The sequence below is a fragment of the Vipera berus genome (assembly GCF_964194415.1).
Source record: "Vipera berus genome assembly, chromosome: 4".
In the NCBI taxonomy this organism is placed as follows: Eukaryota; Metazoa; Chordata; class Lepidosauria; order Squamata; family Viperidae; genus Vipera; species Vipera berus.
In genome coordinates this window covers 27097916-27124134 of record NC_138206.1, presented here as the reverse complement: position 1 = coordinate 27124134, position 26219 = coordinate 27097916, and the positions used below count along the sequence as shown (strand labels likewise).

At 40.5% G+C, this 26219-nt stretch overlaps 1 protein-coding gene across 1 annotated transcript in view; it reads left to right on the top strand.

Annotated features, from left to right (window-relative positions):
* The first annotated feature begins 4379 nt into the window (after positions 1-4379).
* Positions 4380-26219, top strand: part of SMAD9 (SMAD family member 9) — a 39178-nt gene continuing 17338 nt past the window's right edge. Inside the window, exon 1 of the mRNA XM_081327273.1 lies at positions 4380-4539. The gene's annotated coding sequence lies outside the window, so the exon portion shown is untranslated. The remainder of the gene's footprint in view (positions 4540-26219) is intronic.

Here is a 26219-nt window from a genome sequence, read left to right as displayed (position 1 = left end):
AAGGGAAATGTAAATGTTTCCCCTCCAGTTGTGTCCAACTCTAGGGGGCAGTGCTCATCTCAGTTTCTTAGCAGAGGAAGTCAGTGTTGTCCGAAGACACTTCCACAGTCATGTGACCAGCATGACTATACGCTAAGGCACATGGAATGCTGTTACCTTCCCACCAAAATGGCACCTATTTATTTACTAGCAAACTGCTAGGTGGGCAGGAGCTGGGGCAAGTCACCCTATAACACAGCCTCAAGTCTTGAACCTGGGCTAACTCAGTGTTTTTAACCACTGAGCCACTGCGCCTACTTAAGAGTTATCAAATCCACTATTATTTCTTCTTGTTACCTATGCGTACCTGGAAAATAAAAGGCATTATATGCATCATAATATCAATATGGAAATGACATGAAGAGTTTGGACCATAAGAAAGGCTGAGCGCCAAAGAATTGAGGCCTTTGAACTCTGGTGCTGGAGAAGACTCCTGTGAGTCCCTTGGACTGCAAGGTGATAAAACCGGTCAGTCCTAGAGGAGATCAACCCTGACTGCTCTTTAGAAGGCCAGATCCTGAAGGTGAAACTCAAATACTTTGGCCACCTAATGAGAAGAGCCTAATGAGAGAGCCTAATGAGAAGAGCCTCACTGGAGAAGAGCCTAATGCTGGGAAAGATTGAGGGCAAGAGAAGAAGGGGACGACAGAGAATGATGTGGCTGGACGGAGTCACTGAAGCAGTAGGCATGAGCTTAAATGGACTCCAGAAGATGGTAGAGGACAGAAAAGCCTGGAGGAACGTTGTCTATAGAGTTTCAATGGGTCGGACATGACTTTGCAACTAAGAAGAACAACAATTGAAGAGTTCAACAGAATTAAAAATAGTACAAATTTTGAATTTTAAAAAAATATAACGAAGTAATAAGTGAAAATGAAATACCGGTACATAAAAAGAAGTATAAAAGGGAAAAAACAAAGATTCTAAAGCTGCTTCCAATCTTCTTGACAGCGGTTATAGATATGTTTATATTTTACTCTCTTAAGCTTACATCATATATTTATTTCCATAAGCTACTCTTTCTAATCTTCAAACCCATAAATCACATGTTCACTTTTCAGCAAAAGGTTCCAGTCAAAAGGGTTCCAGTCAACAAATATATGTAGTAGCTGTTGATCTGTCTCTAACTAAACAAGTTAATTTTGCCATCTCTGCTGGTTCTGTCATCTTCACCAATCTTGTATCAGATGTCTATGCAGTTTTGGACAAATAGTACTGCAAAGAACAGATATAATTGTATCTATAAGACCTCTGGATTTATTATATTTCTTATCCATCCTTTCATAGAAAAGGATTAGAAAAGGAAACAGCATTGCAAATAAATGATTAGCTTTCAAAATGGTATTAACAAGAGAGATTTGTTTTGTGGGACCATGGCCTCAGTTAATTAAGTGATGTACTATTGTCATAGCATTTTTCTCACAAATACTAATAAAAAAGTGGCCAAAGCATGATGAGTTGTTAGAAGAACATTAAGCTTCATCTTGTACTTGACAGTCAAGTTCTTGAAATTATTATCTTGGTTAAAGACTTGCTATTAGAAAATATATAAAAATATTGGATTAATATTAGACAGAATTAATGACTCATAGATTTCACAATCTTTTGCCTGTGTCTGCACTGAAGCTCAGAATATAAGAAATAAACAAGAAGAGCTTAAGTAATATAGGAAAGTAAATATAATTTATTAGGTATATTAAATAGACATGATAACAATGGAGGTCCTGGTAGAATGACTCCCATAATTGGAATATAGCAGCGATCCCTAACCTTTGCGGCTTGGCAGCCCTGCTGGGGGGAGAGGGGAACTGGACTGCATGAGCCCACACAAGCACCCCTTACATAAGCAGCGGGCCAGCACATTTGCATGCGAGTGTCCCCCAGCCCACCACTCATGCAAGTTGAGCTGTGTGCACACTCTGGCCAGCCACTCATATGGCCCAATTCTGAATAGGCCACGGCCTGATAGTGGACCATGGTCCGGGGATCCCTGGAATATAGCAATCAAATCTACAGTTTGAGCTACCCAGCTGCATTTTGCTAAGAATCTATCTTTATATCCTGCTAATTTTAACACAAAGATGCCCCACTAACTGTTTTGGTAGCTTTGTCTATTTAAGTATTCCAGTTTTAAAGTAGCATATAAAAATCTTGCTCTATGAATCATTTGTCACAACTTGTTACTAATACTGGTGACAATGTGAACACATGTTGCCCATTATTCGGAGCTTAGGTCATTCTCACCATTTTTGACATTATTGACTATTGTAGGCTCACTTGTTCTCAGCAATAGAGTACAGAGGTAGTTCTTGTTCTGGCTACCAGAACTGGGACCAGCAACTCAGTTACTAAGCAAAGTGGTTGCTAAGTGAAACTGTGACAAACAGTTATAATCTTACTTCAACTTTCTTTTGTTTTACAGACCAGTGAAGGTCATAAATTTGAGGAAAAGTTCTTTTTTATCACCATGTTTGGAAGGTAATAAGGGCAGGAAGACATAAAAAATTAAGTATACATAAGGGCTGGTTTGACAATCACACTGAAGATGCTCGAACTGCATGAACCCAGAGCGAAATATCGTCAGGTACTACAAAATCCAATCCAGACCCTGTATTTACATTTTGTATTAATGATTTAGGTGAAGAGGTACAGGGCAAATGATGCAAAAGTGGATAAGATATTCTAGAACAGAGTTCCCCAACCTTTTGGGCACCAAGGACCAGTTCCATGGAGAGATATTTTTCCGTGAACCAGAGGGTGCGTGGTTTTGTGTGCTGCTTGCATCCCACAAATGGGGCTTTGCTTGTTTGTGTGGCCCGGTTGCCGGCATGCCGTGGCCCGGTACCAGCCTATGGACCAGGGTTTGGGAACCCGTTCTAGAAGAGGAAAGTGAAACACCAAATGATCTTGATACATCAAAGTAATTAACTGAAAACAGCAGCATGAAATTTAGAGATCAGTGTAAATGTACACAGGTATAAGATGGATTTTACTGGAAAGGCATTTGGGTCATCTAGTTGACTGCAACTGGATAAGTCAGCAGTGAGATGCAAAAAAAGGGGGGGAGGGGTGTGTGCCACACTAATAATTGCAAATGACACAAAGCAAAGGGCTTTACTACTTCATTTCGCTTTGGTTGGACTTGGACCTCACTTCAGGTAATGTATCTATTTCTGAACACTGCACTTCAGGAAGAATTTTAAAAACATTGAAACAAGGTTAGAAAAAGCAGTAAGAATCAACAGGTAATTAGAAATTAAGCTTCATGAAGGGCATCTATGGAGAGACACACATTTATTTTGGCAATATTTGAAGGATATCATTTTTCACGCTTCCATTTGGATTCCAATATACCCAGGGAGGAACAATTCGATGCACAAAACGTCCTTTACTGCTTTTGAGAAAACATCCTAACCTACCCACTCCTCCAGTTGGGTGACAGAAAGAATATTTAGGATTTGCAGTATCCAAAGGCCTCAATGTACTAAATTTCCAATACGCGCGCACACACACGCACACACAAAACCCTCAAACCGCTTAAAAGGTTTCTGAATCCCATTTCGAAATGAGGCGCTGGAAATGGAATTCAGCGGAGTCTTGAAAGACCAAGAGTCAGAAGCGAAAAGCGCGTGAGGATTGGCGTTTCCTTAAAAATTCTTGGGCCGAGAAGAAACAAACGAAACTCTGCAGCCGGGTCCGTCTGCCTGCCTGAACCACTATTCTGCGCCTCGTCCCCTTAAGAGGGGCTTTCCAGGTCGAATTCGACAAGTGCACGTTGCCCAAACCCGTCAAAGCCTACGGGTTTTACTTGCTGGCTTCCTAACCGTCCATTCATAGCCGTCTTTAGCTTGCACTAGAGCAGGGGTCGGCAACCTCGGCTCTTTTATGACTCGTGGACTTCAACTCCCAGAATTCCTGAGCCAGCATAGCTGGCTCAGGAATTCTGGGAGTTGAAGTCCACGAGTCATAAAAGAGCCGAGGTTGCCGACCCCTGCACTAGAGACAACCATCCCAAAATAAAGCCACTCTCCTCTCTAGTCTTTGGGGGTCAGGCAAAGAAACTCCCGTCGCCCCGGTTCCCCTTCCTTTGCTGCCGCCTCCGCCTCTCTGGACAGAGGGGTCTTCAGCGGCGCACGCCCGCGCGGTCCCGAGGCAGCCAGACTCAGTCAGTCAGTCAGTCAGTCAGACCGCCAAGCCACTCAGAAGGGATTCCTGGCTGAGTTCCAGGTCGGCGCACTAATACAAGCTGCTAGGCTCCCGCCTGACTGACGCCACGCTCGCTCGCTCGCTCGATCCCTGGCTGGCTGGCTGGCTGGCTGGCTGCTGCTCTGGCCTCTGCCGCCGCCGCCGCCGCCGAGCTCCTGCAGCCGCGTCCCTTCGCACGTTAGGAGGGGGAAGTGTGAGCCACTCGCTCCAAAGAAGTTGGCGCAGTCCCGGGAAGGCGACGGCTGGCCATCCGGCGGGAAGGGCAGGCGACTGAGGCGTTCAACCTACGGGCAGGTACCAAGCTTTTCTTTGAACTCATTGATACGTTTGATTTCTTTGCCTCGGGCAGAAATGTCAGTTCCGCCCCGAGACTTTTGCCGGGCTCCCCGGTTTTTGGTTTTCTGTGCCGCAGCTTGCCTCGGGACACCCCGTTCGCAAACTTCACAGTCCCCTTCCCTCGCTCGCTCTGTTTTACGTTGCCTGCATTGCAGGCGTCAATTTCCTCGGCCGGCAGCTACGTGGTGCCCAGCCCTGCCCTGCCCTGCGGCGGACAAGGCACTCTTAAGCCTGAACTAGGCTCTGGAGGGGGCTTTGGCAGCCGTCAGTTTCCCTTTGGCTCTTATCACGTCCGGGTGTTTTCATTCCCCCCCAAGGAAGATCTTCGGCTGCGATAGGTTTCTCTGCGCGCGCACACACACACACACATAGTTTATTTTAGGAAATAACTCCTCACGCTGTGGTAGCCTGTGACACGGAGAGAACGCTGTACGTTTATTTCAGAAGGAAACCTTTTTTTTTAACACAATGGGCTTTACTTTAGAGTAACCTGTGTGAAACTCCTACTGTTAGGCGGGGCTGGTGGAATTTCCCCCCCCCCCCAAAAAAAAACAACAAAAAGAAAAGGGGGAGGGTGGACTTTAAAGCAATCTTGTCATTCATAAAACTAGAATAATAGGGTTGACCGTGCAGTGACATCTGCTTAAACTTGCTCTTATTCTTAGTAGTCGACCTGGTTTTCGAAACATTTACACACTCCTAAGCCGAGGGCTTGCCTTTCTTTTGGTGTTCTTAGAAACACGCAGAAAGGAAGGAATGGGGAGGGGGAGAAAGGATTGATATAGGAGACAAACTGACGCCAGTATTGTGATCGGAAGGAGGGGCTCAACGCGAAACGTTTTTATGGCTAGTTAACCGCTGTCAAGCGCTCTTCAGCCTCTATTTTGATTTCTTTCTCTGCTTTCTAAATTAAGGCGGAAAGAGTCAAGGTTCGTGCCTCTTCAACTTCTAGACTAGGTTGCCTGACTATAAAATCAAGTTTTGAGGGAGAAAAAAAATATATATTTAAAAAACAAACGTCAGGAGTCTTGAGACAACAAAATGCTGATTTATTTTATAATAATATTAATAGGGCTAGAATACCTTTTTCAGTTGGCTGTTAAAGACTTTGAGTACTAAGGTCCAATCTTGGAATTTGTCAATTTCTGTTATAAATAACATCATCTGATCCAAAGTTTAACATGTTAGTTCCCATGAGTTTTTCTAAGCCAAAGTTGTGCACGGCCAGAAGGGAGATAAAGGTCTGTCTGAAAAACAGAAAAATATATTTTTAATTCTTAATAGAAACTGGCAGACACTCTCCATTTTCACCTAAATTAAAAAGCTGAAAATTAAGAAATGTGGGGGAAACTCAGGCATGATTCTGGTTTAAAGGGGCCATGGACTTTGCATTGACAGTGAAAACAGTAGTGAACTGAATTGATTGTATATATTCAGAAACACTCCTAGAATTGACTCTTCAAAATTCTGGTTAAAAGGCAAACTATATTCTACAAAACTGAAATTATGGAAGTATGTCATTGGTACCTGGGACTGAATGAAACCATAGAATTCCTTTGATTTTGAAAGACTTAAGAACAGGTAAATCTTAACTTCAGCAAAGTTGGGGGGATGTTTAAACACTCCTGATATGAAAGGAAGCAAAACATTTGGGCATTTCAGTGTTTATGCTAATTCCCTTTACGTGAGTTAGTCTTTATTTGAAAAATGACTTGAACTGTTAAAAAAGTTCTAAGACAAAATAACTTTTGTGACTAGAGAAGCAATATATGAGTATATAATCAGGTCAAGATTTACATTCTGTAGTAGGCAAATTACACTCTCAACTAAGAGAACAAATTACAAACCTGTAATTTTCTCTTAATGGATGAATTATCTTATGGCCCAGAGACATAGGAAATAATATACAGGTTCTTGAAATGTAGCCAAGTTCGCACTTGTCCAGGAAAGGCACTGCAGATAAGAAAAAGATTCATTATTTTGTAACAAAGCATTATAAAAATAAGTGATTCTCAAAAGAGAATAGTGGAGCAATAATTTAGACATTTAGTTTTTAGAGAAGGAAAACAATGGTTATAGTTCAAATAAATTGTAATTTAATCCATCCAGACTCATAAATTCTTGTGGCAAATGTTAAATACTGTAACATTATTTATATTTGACTTTTAAAATGGAGTTGGTTTAAGTCAAATGACTGAGTGAATCAGCAATAGTACCTGTATGTAAATATTGCATTAATCATTGAGAGACTATATCTAAAAGCAATTTCAGATACTAACTAATCTCATTCCTATTTAATCTGTGACTTTGTGTACAACTCATGTCTTAGTCATTTGGCATGATAATATTCTGTATTATCACTGCAACACAGACTATTTTATCATAATTAAAAACCATTTCAAAGCAACAGCAATACATTCATTCTTTGTGGTATTAAAAATATTGTATGATCATAAAACTGATACTAGTTTGAGTAACATGGCATTACAGTTTCTCACAAACAAAGCATTACAAAGGATTCTTCTCATCTTTATACTTGAAATCTATCAATCTAGTGTAAAGAAAATTTCATTTCCCAATTGGGAGCAGGAGACCTAGTTCTAAAATGGATGTATGGCAATAGAAATTTAAACTACTCAGTGACTGGGTTCACAAATAGAGTGAAGTGATTAATGTGATTTATTCAGTGTTGGTTTCACATCTTATGTGAACCAGCCACTGTGGTTTATGCTTGCTCATGATATGAACCAGTTTTGTTCAATATTATGTTTTGTTCAATAAAACCATTACAGTGGTACTGGCTCTCAGCTATATATGAACATATCTTGCTTTTAGTCTAACCACTTTCTACTGGAAAACCAGAGTTCTGGAAATAAGACATAATGACTTGGAAATATTGTGAAAATGTTACTATCTTACTACAGTGTGGTAAATTTTTAAAACTTTACTGGACTGTAGAACATTGGAGGTAGAGTGCTATAACAAATGTAAAATAGTAATAATAAATAAATAATGGACAAAAAAACAAGAAAACTGATGACTATTCACTGTGCATTACATTCCCACGATATTGATAAATTATACCTTTCCTTCAGAAATGGAAGCAGACGTTTACTTCAGGTCAAACAAACTGTCAAAGAAGAAAAATATGCATTGGCTGATTATAGAAAAGACAGCCAAGAACAAGCATTGATGCAATTAAAAATTGGAACTTACTGAGCGTATAGGAAGCAAAATGTGAATATTAAAATAATATAATGAAAACAAAAACAAAATACTGCCAAGGAAAAATATGGTTACTTTTAACCAAAAAATTTGAGGGGAAAGTGGATAAAGATAAAACCCTGAAATGATTTAAAACTGGAACATTAAAATGTTAAAACAAGAAACTGAAGGCTGGACACAAGGATGAGCTATTCAAACTAATATAAATCAAAGCCGGAATTGAAAAATCATCAAATGATTCACAATATGACAAAATTAGTGGACTAGAGAAATGCTGTAGATTTCTTAAGTAAGGCATTTGATAAAATAGACCATAATATACTACTTGATAAGATAGAAAAATGTGGGTTAGACAGCATCATCACCAGATGGATTGGTAACTGGCTGACCAACCCCAGTTAACATGTAATCTTTAATGCAATTGCATCTACGTGGAGGGAAGTACACAGTAGGATAGCCCAAGGCTCAGTCTTAGGCCCAGTATCCTTCAATATCTTCATCATTGATTTAGACAAGGGGATAGAGGGAAAACTCATTAAATTTGCAGATGACAGCAAACTGTCAGGAACAGCCAACACTCCAGAAGATAGTCTCAAGATGAAGAAGGATCTCTACAGACTTGAACTTTGGGCCCTATCTAATAAAATGAAATTCAGTGTTGAGAAAAACTAAGGCAGAAAAACTAAATTTACAGTTATAGAATAGGTGGTGTCTGGCTCAATAGTAATAATTGCAATAGGGATCTTGGAGTCCTAGTGAACAATCACTTAAATATGAGCCAGCAATGTGCTTCATCTGCCAAAAATGGCAACACAGTATTAGGCTGCGTTGACAGGGATAGAATCGATATCAAAGTGTTAAAGTGTTATAATACCTTGGTAAGGCCACACTTGCAATATTGCATCCAGATTTGGTCACCAAGAAATAAAAAAGATGTTGAGCTTCTAGAAAAAGTGCAAAGAAGAGCAATAAACATGATTAGGGAACAGGAGGCTAAACCATATGAAGTTTAATAAAAAGAAGGGCTAGAGGGTGACATGATAGCAGTGTTCCAATATCTAAGGGGCTGTCACAAAGAAGAGGGGGTCAACCTATTCTCCAAAGCGCCTGAAAGGAGGAGAAGAAGCAATGGATGGAAAGTAATCAAGGAGAGAACCAACTTAGAACTAAGGAGAAAATTCCTGACAGTTAGAACAAATAATCAGTGGAACGACTTGCCTCCAGAAGTTATGGGGGCTCCAACACTGGAGGTTTTTAAGAAGAGATTGGACAACCATTTGTCTGAAATGTTATAGGGTTTCCTATTTGAGCAGGGGGTTGGACTAGAAGACCTCCAAGGACACCTCCAAGGACACCTCCAACTCTGTTATTCTATCATTATTCTGATTCAAAGTACAGATTGTGCAAAGAAGTAGAAGAAACAGTAGTTCATATACTCAGATCATGCAACAATATCACAAAAACTAATTGTAAACAATGACATAACACAATTGCTAAAATTATTCATTGGAATATCTGTCAAAACATGCCAGTAATGAAAAATTGGTTGGAACATATAGCTGAAAAGGTTGTAAAACTGAATAGGTTAAAATATTGTAGGATTTCTGAATAGAAATTAATAAAGACTTGGCTCATAACACGCCAGGTTTAACTGTGGTTAAAAAGTAGAAATTGTGGGTTGATATGGCAATACCAGGAGATACAGTAGTAGAATTAAAAGACAAGAGTTGAGAAGATCACAAAGTGTCAAGTTCTGAAAACCAGACTTGAAAGGTTATGGCATAAAACATCTGTGATGATCCCAGTGGTTATTGGCATAATGATTGTCATACCAAAACACTGGACAACACTTACAATATCTGTGCATTGAATAGAATATTCTTCTGTCAATTGCAAAGGGCCATGCTGAGTCCACACTTACACTACATCAGTATATTACAAAATCCTAGTTGCTTGGAAGAACTTGATGTTTATGAATGCCAACACCAAGCCTAAGCCTGTTATCTGTTGTGAACAGATCATGATCATGATGACAACAATAATAATACCCCTCAGTGAAGGATATTGACATAATTTTGGAGTTTGTGTGTGCTGGGAAAGATGAGAGCTATACCAATCATATAGGACAGATCTCATCTGAGAACCCAGGCAAAGTATATCTCCCATAAACAATACAGTGAGATGTAATTTACAGAAACCCATAAAGCAGGGGTGTCAAACTGCCGGCTCGCAGGCCGGACACGTCATCCGGAAGTTGTGCCCACCCCATTGCCGGCAATAGCAAAACTCTCCCAATACATTGCACGATGTCACATGACGTTGTGATTGTGACATGTCTGCCATAAAGGATCAGTCATTGCCTAGGCAAACAAGGAGCAAGCTAGGTATTGGAGTTCCTGATCATTTGGTTACAAATTGGCTGCAGAGCTGTTGGCTGAGCAACCAGGGCCAGCAGCTGCAGGACTACTAGGAAAAAAAGTTGTTTATCTGTTGGAAATATAGAAAGATTGAAAAAAAATAATGATTTGTTATTACAAATCAAGTCCAATGAAAAAAGGATATCTGAAAAGAATCTACAAGTTCTGAAAAGAATAACATCCAGAATCAGAAATAATAGAACAGCGGTTAGCAGATCAACATGAATTTATGGTATAAAATAAAATATTCACAGAAGCAGAATTGAAGAATTGCAGTCTACACAAGGCAAAGAAATTGGAGCCTTGCTAGAAGTAATTCAGATGTAAAAACAAACTAGGAGGAGTCAACAGTAGAAGAAGAGAGCATAGTTATTGAGTCTTTTTTGTTCCCAAACCTAGCACAATTTCCTCTGCCTTCTCCTTAGAAAGAACAAAAATCTCTAACAAAAACAGAAGAATTGAAATAAACAAGTTAGAATAGCATAAAAACAATAAGGTTGCCTGCACTGAAACGTCTTGCAAAGAATCAGCTAGCACCAGTATTAAAAGATGCCAATACTGTAATATCAAATGTAAGCACCAGCTCACTGCATCAAACAAACCAACTAATTTAGAGCTGGGCTGTAATTATAATTGAATATCCTGAATGCAAAGAAGAAGCAAGAAAAACAGCCAAACAATGTACCACCAAATTCAAAGATTAGGCTGGAAAATAAGATTAGCATGTATATAAAGTAGTACAGAAGAAAGAAAAGAAGCTGAAGACCCAAAACAAAAGAATACCTGATCAAAAACTATCACCTAGAAATGAGGATTAAGGAAGAATTGAAAATAATATAGCAGCAAATAAGAGCTAAAGCCAAGAATAGCAGATCCAAAGCTTGAATTGCACAATATAGGCAGAATCTCCATTTTCAGTTGAATCAGAAATGTTCCCACTGTAGTGAACCAGTCAACACCAGAGTTCTATGCACAGCTATGGGTCAACCCCCAAAAATACAACAGCATAGATAAAAAGGTGGATAAAAATAAAAACAAGCTGAAATAAAAGAGTGTGTAATAACAGCAGAAATGGTGAAGAAAAGGGGAAGGGAGATGATGAATTGGTCAGCAACAGGTGAACATGAACTCCATATTTTTTGTTGTAACATCTGTCTGGTCTACGCTCATTCATTGCCAAGTAATTTAGCAATATACTGCAAGGAAGTGAAATTGAAAATCTTAACATCTAGCAAAACCTACCTGATAATGAAAATTCCAACAAAAAGGACAGCACTGGCAAAATAACTGCTACCCAACACCTTTCAGATTGCTTACTGGTGTGGTAACTGATGCAGTCCAAATATGATCTGTCCTCCTGAGCAGAAAGGAAACTACCCAAACAGCAGAGGAATAAAAGATCAGCTTCTAATTTACAAGATGATTTTGAAAACTGCAAGAGAAGAAAGACCAACTTGAATGTAGCTTGGATTGATTATAACAGGGTGTCAAACTGGCAGCTCACAGACTGGATGCGTCACATGCAGGCCATGCCCACCCCGGTTCCGCAAAGGCAAAAAACATCACTGTGCATCATATGACAAGATCGAGTTTGACACCTGTGGATTATAAGGTGTTCAACTCACTGCCACATGATTGATAATCAAGTGTCTAGAAATAACGGTAGAAAAGCTTTGTAGAAAGGTCAATTGCAGAGTGCAAGATTATGGTTGCTGGTCTACCATGATAGACTGAGAAAGTTTAATATCAATCTTTAAAGGATACTCACTCTCCCCACTACTCTTTGTCATTGCACTGATTCATCTGCCATCAATAGTGAACAAGTCAGGCAGTGGGTATAAAATATCAAAAACATCAGCCAGACTCTACCTCCTTTACATTGACTATCTGAACCTGTATGGAAAAACACCATCTGTAAGGCCTACTAAGTACTAGAGAGACCAGACTGGCCTGCAAGAAAAACCAAGTGAAAAACAGAAAAAGGCCTGGGAAGGCAAAACATTACATGGCCAGTACATTAACAAATAGGCAAAGCAGACAATAACAAGACTAAGACTTTAGAGCAGACATGTCAAACACAAGGCCCGGAGGCCGGATGCGGCCCGCGAAGTGGTTTCATGTGGCCCGCGAAGCCATCCTGGAAACAGTGAGGGAATGGCCCCCACTGCCTTGGCCCTGGCCCAGAGACCCTCCTTCTGCCAGAGACCCTCAGATCTGTCCCACTCCTGCCCAGGCCCCCATAGGCACCCTTGATGCGAACGATGTAGAGCTGGCCACGCCCACCCAGTAGGCCATACGCACTCTAGCCACGCCCACCCAGTAGGCCACGCCCATCCAGGCCACACCCACCCAGCCCCCTGAGGGTAACCACAATGCTGATGCAGCCCTCAATGAAATTGAGTTTGACACCCCTGCTTTAGAGCAATGGCTCAATGTCTAAAAGCAAGAGAGTTGAAGTAAGAGAGAGAGGGGCTAATTCTGGCTATACAAGATCAAGCCTAAAGAACAAATGCATAGAAAGACAAAACTGAAAAGAAAGCAGCAGGAAGAAAATTGTGCCTCTGCAAGGAAGCAGAAGAACCAGTGGATCACTTAGTTAGCTGCTGCAAGAAGATCAAACAAACTGACAACAAATAAAGGCATGACACTGTAGCAACAATGGTACATTGGATTATCTACAAGAAATAACATTTGTCTAGAAGAAAAATAATGGAATCACAAAATAAAGTAATAGAAAATGAATAAGCTAAAGTACTCTGGGACTTTAGAATTCAAATATACAAGCACCTGCCACGTATTACCCCAAGCTTAATAATAAAGACAAAATGTCTGGATAATGGATGCTGCAGTGCCTGGAGACAGCAGAAGAGAACTGGCAAAAATCACACAATACAAAGACCTGCAAATAGAAGTAGAATGACTGTGGCAAAAATAGCAAAGATTAGTACCAATAGTAATAAGTTCCTTGGATGCAATTCCAAAACATGTGGAAAACCAGTTGAACAATATCGGCATCGACAAAATCACTATGTTACTTGCAAAAGACAGCTCTACTTTGAACATCTTAGATTCTGTGACAGTACCTTTAATATTATTAAACAACAGATGCCTATCCCAGATCCTTGGGAAGGACTTAATAGATGGATGAAAATGAGTCCAGTCTAAACATCTGGCTGACTGTGCAACCAACCATAATAGTGGGCTGGTCTTCTTAAGACTAAAATAAATGAGTCACAGCTTTGCTTTAAGGAAGACAATTCTATGTCTTCATTTAGATTTCTTCATATAATTCCCTTCAGATATATTGGTCTTGAGGTCTCAGGATTACCATCAGACATGGTGGCTGAGAACGTTAGAAAATGCAACCATGTACCATTTTAAGAATGTCAACATGGAAACAAGGGCATTCTTTAAAATAAAGATGAAATTAAAGACTGGTAGTTTGCAGCATGCCAGCTCCTCATTTCATGTTATTTTAATCAAAATAATATATTAATACCTTAAAATATATAATAAATTTAAAAGTCAGTGCCAAGAAAGTCAGTGCCAAGAAAGGGCTCTGCAACTATTGGTTTCTACAAGCACTATGTTGCCCACCCCTTTTGTAAAGCAAAGCTGTAATATTCAAGAAATATTTTCTTTGTTTAACTTCCTGCATGTTTGCAATCTTTTCTAATCATTTTTGTAACTTTATAAAATTGCAGAGAACTGTAGAAAGCATTTGCAATTAAGAATTTAGGATTGAAGCAGTTAGGCTCTTGTCATTTTTATCAATCTCCTTTTCCAAGTATATTTTATACTGTTCAATATTATTCACTAGGGAATTAGGCCAGTATGGTATTAATGAATGAATAACATTCATTGTTCTTTGGCAGTATCTTTATTGGCACAATTTTTTTGTTTATGAAAAAGTATCCTCCACCCAGTTTCCCAGATTCTGGGCACCTAAATAGTTGTTCTTTCCCCTCAGATGCAGATTTATGACTGATCAAACTTCATGCAAAACCATGGTTTATTTAACTATATTTTTAAACAAGCCATTGTTGCCTGGATTGCAAATAGTAAAACTAAGCCAAGTGCTATAATGGTGCATTACAAACCACAGTGGATTGCTTCCCACATCCTAATAAGCCAAAAGCAGATTACATTATTGCTTAGCCCAATGGTTGAACCACTGTGGAAATCTATTCTGGTTTGCCCTGAAGAGTAAATACTCAAAAAAATTCATTTCTCAGATAAACAATGTTTGATGTTTGGGTGTTGTTGTTTTTTTTGGAAGAGGTAAAGAAATGTTAAGGGACGCGGTGGCTCAGTGGGTTAAGACGCTGAGCTTGTCGATCAGAAGGTCGGCAGTTTGGCAGGTCGAATCCCGAGTACTGCATAACAGAGTGAGCGCCTGTTACTTGTCCCAGCTTCTGCCAACCTAGCAGTTCGAAAGCATGTAAAAATGCAAGTAGAAAAATAGGGACCACTATGGTGGGAAGGTAACAGCGTTCCGTGCCCCTTTGGCGTCTAGTCATGCCGGCCACATGACCACGGAGATGTCCTCGGACAATTCTCTTCGGCTTTGAAATGGAGATGAGCACCGGCCCCTAGAGTCGGAAACGACTAGCATGCATGTGCGGGGAAACCTTTACCTTTAAAGAAATGTTGCTTTCTTCAGGCACAAAGAAATCTGTAGGTACTATGAATTATGTATACTTTTTTCTTCCTGAGCATTTGGCAGTTTTGTTACATAACTACAGATCCCATGATCTTGGTGGGAAATTATATGCAAGCCATACAAAATTTGTAGCTGCAAACAAATTTTTGTGGCTTTCACTTTGTCTCATAGGAACATAGCAGTTTACCTGACACTGAGTCAGAGTGTTGGTTCATCTAGTCCAGGGGTCAGCAACCTGAAACAGTGAAAGAGCCACTCGGAACCGGTTCCCTCACAAAAGGATAAACTGGGAGCTGCAAAAAAATGTGTGCACATGCGCGCATGCGCAGAACAGGGTTTGACTGAAGAGTGGAGCCAAGGCGAGATATGCACCTACCCTGCATATTTGAATTGATTGATTGAACTTTTTTAGTCCCACTTTTTTTTTTGGACTGCACATGGCAGAGGACTGGGAGCCGCAGGAGATGGCTGAAAGAGCCGCATGCGGCTCCGGAGCCGCGGGTTGCAGACCTGTGATCTAGTCCAAGGGTGTCAAACTGGTGGCCTGCAGGCCGGATGTGTCACACAGACTGTGCTCACCCCGGTTCCGCAAAGGCAAAAAAGTCACAAAACATCACGATATGGCACCTGACATGATCGAGTTTCACACCCGTGATTTAGTCCAGTACTTCTATACTGTAGGTCAGATATATCAAACTCATGACATCGCGCAACGTATTGGGAGAGTTTTGCCATTGCCGGCAATGGGGTGGGCACGGCTTCCAGATGACGCGTCCGGCCCTTGGGCCAGCAGTTTGACACCCCGTTGTTTTGTGGTTACTTGAGCTGATTATTAATCATGGACATTTCTACATGCTAATCACATGGTTTGTCTTTGTAGTCTGTTTTCTACAGTACTCTGCTACCTATGTCATTCTCAGAGTATAATCATTCTCAAAGTATAAAACAGCGAGCATCATTTGGAAAAAGGTCCAGCTGAAAAGGTTCTGAAGACATAAAGAAATCAAGCTATTGATATTTTATCTTTTTTTCCTAGTTAATGTTTCTTATAAAAGAAAAGGTAGAGTAATAAAAATGCAGAATGTGGCTTATATTTTTTTTAAAAAATATTGTGTATATAACTGTGGGTTTCTCCATTGACTGATTCAAATAGTAATGTTTAGTTTTGGATATAAATAGTTGTGTAATTCATTTATTTGATCTAGGTGGAGATAATTATTGTAATGCAAGAAAACTTTGCATTCATAACAAGCCTAAATTATTTCTAGTCTTGTTATTTTGTGATTTAATCTCTCTCTTATGTGGTAGGATTGAATTTTATTTAAAATATTCATAGCCACTCTCCTTAAAATATAGTGTTTTTGATAGGGCAATGACCCCACCCTTTGTTTACATTGGTGTATGAAGTTATGTACCTTTTTTCATAATGCCATAGAGCAGAGGGCGGGGATATGCAGTCTGTCTGATGCAATGCAGTACTGAGGGAAAAAGTCTATTATATATTCTGCAGAGAGAGGACAGTGTTTTTCAGGAGTCCCATTTGTGCCAATACATTTCTTCAGTATATGATAGAAATTCCATCAGCTGCCAACATTCAAAAAGACACAGAATAAGTCCATTGCAAATAAGCCAGAATTGGTGAATTATTTTTTTCATGCACATTTCTGAAAGCACCCTATAATTCCCACTGAAATCAATGAAGCCTATACATGTAAAACATTTCAGAGCTACACTAAAAGCCTTAATCAAGAGGACCAAAGGATCAGCACCATGTGGCTTTTTAGTTTACAGCATTTTCAAATGGAGAAGGTACCCCACTATGTTTCTTAGCAGGGTAATGATGCTCAGGGGAGCTTTGAAAGCAGTTTGTAATACAATATTGGAAGACCATTGTTGAAATTTTTAAAAGCTCCCTGGGAAACCAGAATTCACATTGAGCTTCCTTCTAAATAGCTTTTTGGGTACATTGCCTAAATATATTTGATTCTCCAAGAAGGTAATTACTACTAAATAAATACTCAGATAGTCTACAGCATTCAGGCATATACTTTTTCTAGGTAAAAATTTGATATTTGTTTCACAATATTTTTTGATACTTCTATTTACAATAAAAACAGTAACAATGTATATTATCTACAAGAATCAGGTAAGAGGACATTGAGTATGAGAATTTTTTTTACTCACCGAAAGAAACCTCCAACAGGGAGTTTTTTTCTGCTATGACAATATACTAAAGTTGCTTATGTTTCATCCTTGCCAATTATTACAGTGACAACTATGCTAGCTTTTTAAAACTCTAAATTAACTAAGACGCAACAGAAGAGGCGATTGGGAGCTCTAAGACAGCATTTGCCAATATGGCTAACATCCCTAACTGTAGATTTCAAGCCTCAGAATTCTCCACCAGCATGACCATTACTGAAAATTCCAGAGATGAAATTCATACATCTGGAAATTGCCTAAGTTCCAAATCATTGCTTAGAACTAGCTACACTTAATTCTTACTTTCATGTGCCTCCAGAACCCTATTCCAAAATTTTCACCATTTTGATATGGCATGTACATGTAATGTAATGTAATGTAATGTAAACCCTCTAATGTATACCCTCACACAATCTAACTAAAAATAAACTTCATCAAATCCCCATTAATGTCCCATTAGTACCCAGAAAAATATTACCTAGCTATATGCATGACATAGTGCCATCAACTTGTCATCAATGATCTGCTCAAAATATCCTGTAAAGGCAGCCCATTATCGACAAAAAGAATGTTGGTGTGACACTCCTGAGAACAAATTTATTTCCTAGATGAATGTCCTAAAAAAAGAATAAGTCCTTTACAATTATTTATAATTTGTAACTATTTATTTTTCAGGATTAAATCTAATAAATACAAATCATCTAATACATTTATAATAAGAACTAGTTGTGCAGCAAGTAAGTCTAATATTTAATAATTAAAATTTTCTCAGGTACCTATTTTCCTTAATTACCTGGAGGAATGTGAGTATGATTTTCTTGAAACATTCTTTCATTTTATAATACCGGCTCTTTGAAAAGAGCCAATACTTATTTTTGTTTTGTTTTACTCTGTTTTTGTCAGCTTTTAGATATAAGCCACAAGTGAAGTCAAAGGAGCCAGTACTATAAAGTGAAAGGATGGGAATAGTTCCACAGAGCTGGGCATCATCCTGCAAGGTTCAGTTCCTTAAATTTGGTTTTCCTGGAGAACAATCAGTTTATTTTTAGCATTTTAGCATTTCTCTGTTATCTCAACTTGAGTATAGTGTTTAAATTCAGCATTAATGTTAAATGTTTAATAAAACACAAACAATGATTTGATTGCTTGTTAATTGTGTTCCTAGGTCTCAAAACATTAAAAAGACTAAATTTCAGAATTAAGGAAGTTTCCCTGAAGGTCTTCTAATAAGCACATAAAAAAGATAATAGACTGAAAAGCGACCAGGTAGTTTCTCTCGAGAATGCAAATCCCATTACAGAAAATAAATATTCTCTCTCGTGGCAACCTACTAGACCAGGGGTCAGCAACCCGAAACAGCAAAAGAGCCACTCGGAACCGGTTCCTTCATACACACAAAAAAGTGGGAGCCGCAAAATGTGTGCGCGCATGTGGGCACGCATGCGCATGCACAGAACAAGCAAAAACATACACAACCCCTACGCCTGCACCGCATCCTGAGCCGCACACACCTGTCGCTGCCCAGTGCTGCCAGCTTACGGGGGGGAGGGACGGATTCGCAGGCCGAGGAAGGAAACGGCCTTTCAGAGGATCCCGCCCAGCCCCCCTTGGAGGCAACGGGCCCTTCCCCAGCCGAAGGAAGCCTCGCGAGCGGCTCCTCCAGCGCGGCTCCCTCGAGCCGTGAGGCACCTGTGCGAGCGTCTCCTGCAGCGCGGCTGTGCAAAGAGGACGGTGGCAGTTTGGAGAGTGCGCGCGCACCTCTCCAAACCTCCACCGTCCCGTTTGGAGATCTGCCACGTTCGTCAAACACGGACGAACGCAGCAGCTGTGCAAACGGGGCGGTGGTAGTTTGGAGTTAATTAAAAGAGTTAATTAAAAGAACGAAGATGCGCGCTCACATCTAGTCAGAAGAAAATAAAATGCAATAGTACAATCAATGATTTTTTTTTGAAAAAATAGTTATTTTCCTCTGTAAAATTTAAGTAGTGGGACCTGAAGCCACCAAAACTTTCTCGCTTCTGATCGCCTCCTGCCTTCTTTCATTTCCAAGCAGGGCTTCTTGTTCCTGCTTCGCCCGTTTTCCTTCTGAAAGGAACTATCTTGGCAGACCTTTTAGCAGAGAACTGAACGGCTGCCCTCCATCGATCTCTGCGCAGCCCATCCTGTCCTGTGAAGAGTGCATTAATCAAGCCTGGGTTAGAGCCTTGGGAGGCTACTTAAGTTACGCCTTCCAGTTCTGCATTAGCTGCCTTGACCTGTGAGAGAAAAAGCGAGGAATAGGCGCGATCGGTGTAATCGTGCACCATTTTTTGTTCCCACAACTCGCTAAAAGGCGAAGTGCAAATACATTTGCACAAAAAGCAAAATGTAGTTAATATTAACTTTGGTTAGTTTTGCAGTTTGCGCGAATGTAACCACGGCGAGAGAATAAGGTATTCTTTTTTCAATAAAGGAGAATATTTGTAGCTCAGGGTTGAAATGAAGGGATCCTTGGTGCTCTCTGAGCTTGCAGACATTTCATTACTCATTAGGCAACATCATTCATACAGCTGCTGCGCTCGTCCATGTTTGACGAGCGCGGCAGACCTCCGAACAGGACGGCGGCGGTTTGGAGAGTGCGCGCGCACCTCTCCAAACCGCCGCCGCCCGTTTGGAGACCTGCCGCGCTCGTCAAACATGGACGAGCGCGGCAGCTGTACGAACGGGACGGTGGAGGTTTGGAGAGGTGCGCGCGCACTCTCCAAACGGCCGCCGCCTGTTTGGAGACCTGCCGCGCTCGTCAAACATGGACGAACACGGCAGCTGTGGAAACGGGGCGGTGGTAATTTGGAGAGTGCGTGTGCACCTCTCCAAACCTCCGCCGTCCCGTTTGGAGGTCTGCCGCGCTCGTCAAACATGAACGAGCGCGGCAGACCTCCGAACGGGATGGCGGCGGTTTGGAGAGGTGCACACACACTCTCCAAACTGCCGCCACCTGTTTGAAGACCTGCCGCGCTTGTCAAACATGGACGAACACGGCAGCTGTGCAAACGGGGCGGTGGTAGTTTGGAGAGTGCGTGTGCACCTCTCCAAACCGCCGCCGTCCCGTTCGGAGGTCTGCCGCACTCGTCAAACATGAATGAGCGCGGCAGACCTCCGAATGGGACGGCGGCAGTTTGGAGAGGTGCGCGTGCACTCTCCAAACCGCTGCCGCCCGTTTGGAGACCTGCCGCGCTCGTCAAACATGGACGAGCGTAGCAGCTGTACGAACGGGATGGCGGTTTGGAGAGGTGCGCGCGTAGCTCTCCAAACCGCCGCCGTAGGCAGCAGTTCTGCAAACTGGAGAGCTGCTGCCTTCGTCAAACATGGACGAAGGCAGCAGCTCTGCAAACGGGGCAGTGGAGGTTTGGAGAGCTGCGCGCGCAGCTCCCCAAACCTCCGCCGGCGGAGGAGGACTGGGAGCCACAGGAGACGGCTCAAAGAGCCGCGGGTTGCCGGCCCGTGCACATGCTAACATCTTTCCATAGTCTTAAATTGATAGAAATTAACTTAATATTAAAATGTATCCATAAGTTTTAAACTTAAGCTATTCCTGATATTTTTATTTTTCAGTCTATTTTTTTTTCTGTTCAGATAAGTGGCTAAGCCAGTGTTTCTCACTGTTTTTGGCTTTGTGGACTGGCGGGAGGGGAGGGGATGGTTTCATGCAAGTGGCTGGCAAGCACGCGCACAGCTCCATTTGCCTGTGTGAGTTCCACGGTCACATAGGCAATCCTTCTGTAATTCTGTTACAAGCACTGCACGCACATTCCATTTAAGTGAGCAGCAGGCACACGTGCCTGCCGCTTGTGCAAATGGAGCTGCGTGCATGCTTGCCAGCCATTCGTGTAGAACCATCCCCTTTCCTTCGCTCACGCAAGTGAGGACACATGCTAACCAGCCATTTCCATGGCCTGATTGCAAAACCTCAAGGCCCACTAGTGGGCCACAGTCTACAGGTTGTGGACCCCTCGCCTAAGCATTTCAGAGACAAAATGCATTGTCAATAACATTCAGTGGAAAAATCACATGTCCATTCATTTTTTGGCAAACCAGAACAGAATATTAGGATGTATACCAAACTTAGTTGGACCACCAACTTTAGTGAAGATGTAAGCAAACAGCAATATTCCAGATATTGCTGAACAATAACTTCCAGAATATCTCACTATTGGACATGATGAGGGGAACTGATAATAATTATATCTGAGCAACATCTGGAACACTAATGTATCTAGCTACTGAGCACAATGTAAAACAGCTCTAGGAATGTTTTCCAATTCTGATTGCTTGGAAGTGTACTACAGCATAGGTCCCCAACCTTTTGGGCACCAGGGATTGGTTCCGTGGAGAGAGGTTTTTTGGCAGACTGGAGGGTGCGTAGTTTTGTGTGCTGCCTGCATTTCGTGGATGGGGCTTTGCTTGTTTGTGTGGCTCGTTTGTTGGCATGCCACAGCCCAATAATGTTCCACGGACCAGGGGTTGGGTACACCCGTACTAAAGTATTCAGACACAGATTTACTGTAAAAATGTGGGTAACATATTTGAAAAACACTTGCTATTTTGGGGTGACTTTGTCTCAGAATTAGAAAGCAGGCAGTACAGATCTAATTTAGCTATGTTTTGAATTTCTTTGCAGTGCAATGCTTATAACAGAATTACAGAAGGATTGCCAACGTGACCATGGGACTCACACAGGCATTATTCTTTCTCAGTTTTTGAAATACCGGTAATCTAAACTGTCATTCTTTAGAATAAATATATAATAGAGCTGCCACTGTGGAGTACTTTTTTTAATCTTCTAACAGTACATAAGGTTTTAGTGTGACTTCTGTCTAGACAATTCTCTCTTGAGTCTTTAGATTGATGTTGGCACTTTCAGTAACACTAAAACCGATGACATAATCCAGCAGCTTTTTAAAAGATTGGCATCAAGACCCTTTATTACACAGTTGTAAATCAAATGAAAATAAATAAATAAAAGGGTACTCAATAAAGGGGGGGAACCTTCACTGGGCTTTAACAAAAGACACAAGATTTTTTAAAATTATGTTTCATGCAGCATCTAGACTGTATCTGTTATCAAATCCATGATTGTGTGCACTCTTCGGCAACACATGAATCATCAAAGCCATTGATGGTTGCTACTTTTTAGGTAAAGGTAAAGGTTCCCCCGCACATGCGTGCTAGTCGTTTCCGACTCTAGGGGCCGGTGCTCATCTCCATTTCAAAGCCGAAGAGCCAGCGCTTGTCCGAGGACGTCTCCGTGGTCATGTGGCTGGCATGACTAGACGCCAAAGGCGCACGGAACGCTGTTACCTTCCCACTGTAGTGGTCCCTATTTTTCTACTTGCATTTTTACGTGCTTTCGAACTGCTAGGTTGGCAGAAGCTGGGACGAGTAACAGGCGCTCACTCTGTTACGTGGCACTCGGGATTCGACCCGCCAAACAGCCGACCTTCTGATCGACAAGCACACACATATTCCTTATCTCTCCTGCTTGGTTTTATCACATATTTTGTTTTGTGTCATTATTATTTTTATAGTTAGATAGCTGTAAGCAAGCAGAACTTAAATGAGGATATGTACACTGAATTCCACATAGGGAAATAAGCAGACTGGCAGAGCAAAAGTGAATATTTATAGAATATTGAGGAAGAAGTTTCAAAACCATTTGATAGCTCAGAAACACTCATCTGCTTTATCTCTCTTATTTTGTGAGTGGTTTTTTTTTATATCAGTTGGCAAAAGACAGGCTTCTGTTTTCCACATAAAAGATGTGCATTTTTTGTTGCTGGAGTAGCTACCTCAGTCTGTTATCAATGACCATTGTGAAAAATCACAATGAAGATCATCAGTAAAGCCTCTTGCAAAAAACCTGCGAAAAATATATGCATGTTTCAGAATAAAATATTTGTGCTTACAAAAACTTATTTAGTATTAGTTAAAATATTTTTCTAATTAACATTTTTCTCAGAGTCCTGAGATTTTGCAATTCCCCCTAAGAATGTTTCTGCATATTTTTATGTGCTTAACAATATGCTGTGATACCAGATTTGACACAATCCAGAGAACGCAGAGTTTCCCTTTTGAGCCAAGCAGAACAAAGGGTTTTTTTTTTAGTAATGTCTCTTAGTTTTCTCTTTTCTGTTTCTTTCTTGTGTTATGCAACCCAAAGTAAAATTTATTTGCAAATATTAAGTGGCAATTGAAAATCATCAGGTTTATTGTAGAATAAGATAAATGAATGAAAGCCCAAAGGTGAATCTGCATCTGCACACTTAAGGTAGAAATGAATATGCCCTCATTATATAGACCTGTTATCTGTGGATGATTTACATACAGTATGATATATTTCTCCTAATAGTCATACTGGAAAAAGTCATTCTTTAAATATGTCATTTCTGTGAATGAGATGTTAGCAATATAGAGTATATTTTTTATAAATAAAGAATAAAAAAAACACAAAGGGGTGATGTAAGAAAATACACTTTTTAAAAAGTACTTTATGCAAATATTGTGACGCTTGAAAGGGTGCGTGAGAATGCCAGAGTTACAGATCTGGAGAGAGAAGTAAATTTCTTAACTGATACAGGAAGTCCTCGATTTATGACCACAATTAAGCCCAAAATTTCGGTTGCTAAGCAAGACATTGTTAAGTGCATTTTGCCCCATTTTACAGCCTTTCTTGCCACAGTTGTTAAGTGAATCACTGCAGTTATTAAGTTAGTGACATACTTGTTACGTACTTGTTAAGCTAATCTGGTTTCCCCATTGACTGCTTGTCAGAAGGTCGCACGTGATCTTGGGACCCTCCAGCTATCATAAATATGAGTGAGTTGGCAAATGTCTGAATTTTGATCATGTGACCATGGGGATGCTGCAATGGTTTCAAGTGTGTAAACAGCCATAAGTCACTGTTCTTAGGGGCTATTGTAACTTCAAATGGTCACTAAATGAACTGTTGTAATTCGAGGACTACCTGTAGATTATTTATTGTTTAGAACTACCCTAACTCAAGTATTACAGCAAACTAGTGGTATCATTGAATTGAGAGATGTCAGCTCCAGTCAGTGCAGAAATCCAAATTAAAGCTTCTCCACAGATCGCTGTCTACTTTCTGCTTAATCACACCCAGCAAAAGGGACCCCACCATCTCTCACTATCAAACTTATTACAGTATGAGACAGGGTTTATTTTTCTTACCACCCAATTGGAATCAGTCTTCCTGTAATTTAAATTCATTATTACGTATCCTGCATTCTTGTATAATAGGAAATAGCTGTAATGTCCTTTTCAGTTACTTGAAGAATGTATCATATCCTTACAAAGTCATATTTTCCTAAGGCTAAACATACCGAGCTCATTCCATAACTCTTAATATGTCTTAATTTCTTGTTCCTTGATTGTGTTCTTTTTCTGTGCCCAGAACTAGACATTGTACTAAAGATGGGAGCCTGACCAGTAAAAGCCAGCTTCGTAATAGAGGCTAATTGCTGTCTTGTTTAATAGTGTAATGCCTTCATTCCTGATGTAATTTAGTTATCCAACGAATGAGAAAATTACCTAGCAATTGGATCCACTTTCTTAATGAAGGGGGAAGAATGAAATGATTATATTATTAGAATAATGGTATTATATAAATTATAGCATTGTGTTTATCATCACAATGAAACTTCAGTTTTAGCATCCAGAGTAACAAAATTTCCTGAGAAGTGCAGAAGCTCTTAAAGCTATTCCAGAAATGATGCTTGTAGAGAAAAAAGAAGAAAAACAAGGACACATAGCATGAGATGGATAAGGTTGTGGTAAGTGTCAAATTAGGAAGTTTAGATGAATGGGCTGGAAGTTCATTGATTTATGAGGATAATGATTTATAATGGTTATCCCAGCTCGTTTTCACATGCAAGGGATTGAGTCTGGATGAGTACAGCATAACCAGTACAACAGATGGCTTAATTTGGAGTGACTAGCAAGTGATGGTATAAGATTCCTGAAACTTGGCCCCCAAAGTTTAGATCCTTTATACCCTTAGGAATTCAGGTTGCCATAATGTTTTTTTTTCCTAATTGAATGCTTCATACAAATATTCTCTATAACAGAATAACAGAGTGGAAAGGGACCTTGGAGGTCTTTTAGTGATAATCCAACTCCCTGCTCAAGCAGGAAATCATTGCCGTGTAGAATATGGTTGCTGCTACTTTTTATTTTTTGACATTTCTGATAGTTTTGAAAGATGATTCAGTTAAACTCAAATTTATCTATTCCCTTTATTTGGACATCGGGTCACTCCACGTTGTGGCATCATATTTAATACTGCTTGTTACAACCTATGTTTCTGCATAAAGCCTGAAACAGTGTATATGTGTGTGTGTATGTATGTTATAGGGATGCGGGGGCTCAGTGGGTTAGGACGCTGAGCTTGTCGATCAGAAGGTCGGCAGTTTGGCGGGTCGAATCCCGAGTGCCGCGTAACAGAGTGAGCGCCTGTTACTCGTCCCGGCTTCTGCCAACCTAGCAGTTCGAAAGCACGTAAAAATGCAAGTACAAAAATAGGGACCACTACGGTGGGAAGGTAACAGCGTTCTGTGTGCCTTTAGCGTCTAGTCATGCCGGCCACATGACCACGGAGACGTCCTCAGACAAGCGCTGGCTCTTCGGCTTTGAAACGAAGATGAGCACTGGCCCCTAGAGTTGGAAACGACTAGCACGCATGTGCGGGGGAACCTTTACCTTTTATGTATGTATGTATATAGGCATACAACCTGTCCTGCAGTGTTTTATATGCTTATCAAAATGGTTCTTCATCTAATCAGAATAAGTATCTACTAGCATTCCTTAACCAGTTACAAATGCAAATTTAGCCTGCATACCTAACAACTGTGTGTCTAATATATATTATTCATCAGACATATAAATTTGTGCACAGTCTCAGGTACAGATAACTGACTGTGTGTTCTGTGCATTGGTAAATCAAATTTCTTTTTATCTGTGTAATAAATAATATTCTGTATCATGGTGGTGCTTGAATTCTAAGGCATGATGAGGCAAAACTATTTATTTTTCATTAGCAATAGTTTACTAATTTTTAATTTCTGTTTCCCAAAATTTAT